A 4713-nucleotide genomic window follows, 5' to 3' on the forward strand; every position below is an offset into this window, starting at 1 on the left:
GCTGAATGAGACATACTAAATGTAAGTTGGATCAGAAGGACACAGTGCAAGAAATAAGTATATGTATAGTATATTGCATATTGCAAACTTTTAAATTACATTAAAGATTTGAGCAATTATTTGCAACTTAAGGCTAGTCTTTAGGCCCAGGGAGAATGAGAGGAGAAGATACAGAGACTGTCTTCAAAGGCAATTAGTCTTTATATTGTACTGTGTCCATTCAGCGAGTGCTGCAGCCACTCATGGGACTGCACATGTGGACATGGCTAATAGTCTCTGTTAATGAGCCAATCGTTCATTATCAATCTTCTGGGAAGCACAGTGTGAACAGAGCATCCTGTTGACACATTTAGGGGAAATGGCCGCCGCATGGCGTTCTCTACGTATGCACAGCACTGCAGTGCAATTGTCGCTGTAGGCTGCACCACAGCGTGACTTCACTCGTCCTTGTGGAGACAGCTAAATTAGAAGCCCATGGATTTGCATACACGCAGATACTACATACGCAGTTTGAGATCTGGCCTATTCTGGAAGTGGGCTGCCCTTTTGTCCCTGGCCACCTGGTCAAAACACTAACAGCTGACTTGTTGCTGAGGCCCACAATGGCAATAAATCACAGCCGCTCCTGCCCAACACATACAACCACACACCAACGGCACCGTGAGCCTATTCCTGTTCACCACACCAGATATAATCTGGATGTTTTACTGCAGGTTACTGCATCTTTTTCATCTTGCTTAGCAATCTCTAGCACTGCTGCAACAAACTCTGGTCTACTCTTTTAATTCAAACAAGACAAAATTATATATTTGAATGCAATACTGTTATCTCAGATGTTTGAATAATCAGTTTTCCTTCAAAGTTAGACATATTTCATACCATATCAAAGTGCAGTTATGGACAGGAGAAAATATCCAAGCTCAGGAACACTAACCTCTAGTCTCATAACAGTAGTACTGTGTTTCAGCTGTAGTTCAGCATTCTCCATTGACCTTAAGGTACTTGACTAAGGACATTGGGCCTCTGGCGCCACTCTGTTTGTTCCATGTTTAATTAAGAGGTGAGGACAGTCCTCTGTCTTGTGATGACGGCTTGGGTACATGATTCTGTCTCTGCCAAACAAAAACTCCTCTCACATTTATCTAGCTTTGGGCTTGGCTTACATGCCCTGTTTACTTTAGGCCCTTTTCCAAAGACCTAAAATTTCTTTGACCTTACTCAAGGTAGCTGTCCGTCTTTCAGTTACTGTGTAATATGGCAAACAGCACAAAATCAGATAATGCAGAGCTTTTTCTCCATTTACTGACAGAATGTCTTTGGTGCAGTGCTGAGGAGGAAGTCAGAAGTCTATATCATAAGTCGCCTTGTCAAAACCTGTTTAGAAGAGTTCCTCAGAGGAGCCATGCAGTGAGAACACAGGGGTGCACTTAGTGTCTTTGCCGCTGGGGAGGGGGCTGTCGCACAGAGGAGGGGGCTGCTGTTTCATATGTCGGTGGCAATTAACGCTGATGTGACACATTCAAAAAGGTCCCCTGGGATTGAGAAAGCCAACAAATAGACTTACCATTTGGGCAGGAAACATACAGTGTAGAGGGAGAGAGGCACTCTGCTTCATCTCGTCGTAATGAATACTTTTTCTGTCGGGCAATGTGCTGGTAAGATGATTGTACTTTATTTGCTGTATATGCCATAAAAAAAACACTGCTTGCAGGGGCACCGTGTATTTTTGACATAATGCGAGTGGGGGCCCTAAAGTAATAACTTTATCGCATGGTTCTGGTAAGTTACATGACAAACAAAGTGGTGCTTTGCTGCTATAAATGTCTCCTCAGGCCCTACAGTCATTCAGGGAGAAGACAGATGTTTTTTTGCATGCCATGTTTCCAAAGCAGCAAACCTACACCACCTAGGCCTTTGTTATGTGACAAACTCCTGCTCCACCCTGAGTGAAGCTTTGCCCATTCGCTTCACAGCTCTCACAGTAAGAGTCTGGTGTCCATAAAGGTTTAACCACTGATTCGCTCTTTTAAAGTGTTCAAAATGACAGGAGTCATTGGTCAGCCAATTTGTTTTCTCGTGGGGCACTATGTTTGTTGCGTTAGGCTTTCCTCTGGGAAACAAGGGCAATCAGCAGCAGCTTGTCGAGGACTATGGTAGCTCTGACCTTTGACCTCTCCGAGAAATCACAGGAGGTTTCCGAAGGAGGCGGCCGAATTTAGCCGGGCTGCTGCTAGACTGCAGCGTCTCCTTTATTATACAGCAACAGAATTAAACCCGAATGGTTGACATGCAATTTAGAATAACACAATTAATTAGAGCTTTAATTAAAAGAGAAACAAACTCCCAGATCATGTAACTCAAGTGTTTAATTTCAATGTGACAGAAGCAATAAAAGCGCCGTCCTGTTGGGGAGCTATAACATGTGTAATGGTGGGCAGGGTGGCTCTGGAGTGGTGTTTTGGGGTAAGATGTCTTCTCTGGGCGCCCATGCATACAGACACCGGCTCACAGGGATCACAACCCGCTGTGCATCAGGAGCAATTAAACACGCCTTGTACCGGAATTCACTGACGCAGAGAGCCCATAAAAGGTGGCACACACACCGGCTGAAGAGGCTGAGAGCAGGAGAAGCACAGGGTTGGACAAAAAAACTTTTTGAAGTGGTGTCTTAAGATACGTGAGGTTGAAATAACACAACCCTGTACTCTGTGGCCAATGAATCACATCCAAAAAAAAAAGACCACCACAAGGAAGACATCAGAACTTGTATTGTGGACCAGTATATGTAGCTAAAGTACTATTTTCAGCTATTCAACTCAAACACTCTTTTCTCATTCGGGGCAAATAGATATCCCGCAGGCTCACTGTAGCTTTCAAGTGGTTCTGCAAATCAAGGGTTCTCACAAGGGATATTAAAGTCCTATAAAACTATTACTGCATCACTTTCATTCATAACCACAAAATTCAGTCGATCACAAAAACTATGATGGGTTTTTCTTCAAGGAGATTTTTTTTCTTGTCTTTTTTTTCCAGTAACTAACTTAGTCGATTTAAGCAGACAATTGGAAAAGTGCTATTTGGTTCTCATTAACATTGAAAGAGTCGAAAACCCAAACGGCTGTTCATTGCTTGAGGCGGGACGATGCTAAATTTTGGATTAGGCCTCTTAAAGTATAATTTGTTTAACAGCAGGGGGTATATAACGTCAGTCTGTGAATAGAGTCAACAACTTTCACTATTCCAAATGTTCAGCAATGTTTAAACAAATTCATTCTTCCGCAGCAAACTTTCCCCCCCCCCCTCATCTGTCACTTTGCTGTTCTTCAGAGGCATCCCGAATTAATTCAACAGAGTTATAACGAGATTCCGGCGGCGTGCGGGAATAACCGAGCATTCCACGGCTAAATCAACATCACACGCAAGGCTAGTCCTGTGCGGAAAGTAGTGCCACTGTCTTGGTAGAATATGTCTGATGTAACTGGCATTTCATTTTGTCAGATGAAATGAATTAAAAAAACAACAACTTCTATTTAAACTTAGAATTGGGTTCATGGGGAGAAAGACTAATAGAGGGAAATGTGTAAGCTGTTAATACTATGCTAATCCGCAGCTATAAACAGCTGAAGGTAATGCAAAACTTCATAGATATAGTCGAAGGAAGGAGTTAAGGTGTCAGTATAAGTCTTTGAACCAGCAGGAGGTGAATTTTCACGCAGGTTTGAGTTCAGCAAGACGTCACGCCTGTTCCACTGCGTTACAATAACAGACAAATATATAGCACTGAGTTCAGAAGCCGGCAAATCTATTAACCTCAACAAAATGCCAGAACAAATTCAAATTAATAACTTAAGTGAAGAGTTCCAACCAGGACACAATGCCACAAAATGTCCTGACAATACATTGCAACACACACTGAGAAGTTGGGCTACTGTTAAATGTTGTGAATTAGCAAGAAATATACAGTATAAGGTGTTTCTATAGTTGTTTTATTTGAGAAAGTGTTGCATCCATTATACTCCGTTTGGTGGCAAAACAGGCAGTGGGAATTATTAACAGCAAAAAAGAGATTTCTTGATTGAGAACTGGAGTGGAAGTGATCCGGCCTGGGTGTGGCTAGAGAAATTTAACTCAGGTATGATAAACCACAATTAAGTTATGTTTTAACAGGGGGTTAACACTTTTTCACACAAGCCATGTACGTTTGGATTTAATTTTCCCTTACTAATAAAAATAAATGAATAAAAAAAGTACATTTTGTTTTTCCTTTTGTTGTCTTTGACTAATATTTACATTTCTTTGATGAGGCTTAGCAAAATAATATATCTGTTTGCCGTAACCCGACCGACCCGGTATGAAACTAGCCGACTGAAAAAGAAAAAAAAAAATCAGCATTTTGTTGAAAAACGTCAAAATCTTTGATTTTTAAAATATCAGTTTTCTTTCTAAAACTGCCGTGTGAAATATTTTTTATCACGTTGGTAAACCTATCTGTCATCCCACAGGACTGATAATGCATTGCGCAGCTCATGTGCGTTTTCATATTTAGCCCTCCACATGCTTCTGTAACTGAACAGAGCGCGCTTTGGGGTCCTTATATTGCCTTAAACAAGTTGGTTTGCCTCTGTCGGCGCCACTGAAGTGTCCGTAGAACATGTCACGCTCTATCACGGTGTGAAATTTGACTTACACAATGCATTCTGGGATTGAAACAGC

Source organism: Eucyclogobius newberryi, unplaced genomic scaffold (genome assembly GCF_026437365.1).
Source record: "Eucyclogobius newberryi isolate DKJ021-1_F unplaced genomic scaffold, fEucNew1.0.hap1 SCAF_22, whole genome shotgun sequence".
In the NCBI taxonomy this organism is placed as follows: Eukaryota; Metazoa; Chordata; class Actinopteri; order Gobiiformes; family Gobiidae; genus Eucyclogobius; species Eucyclogobius newberryi.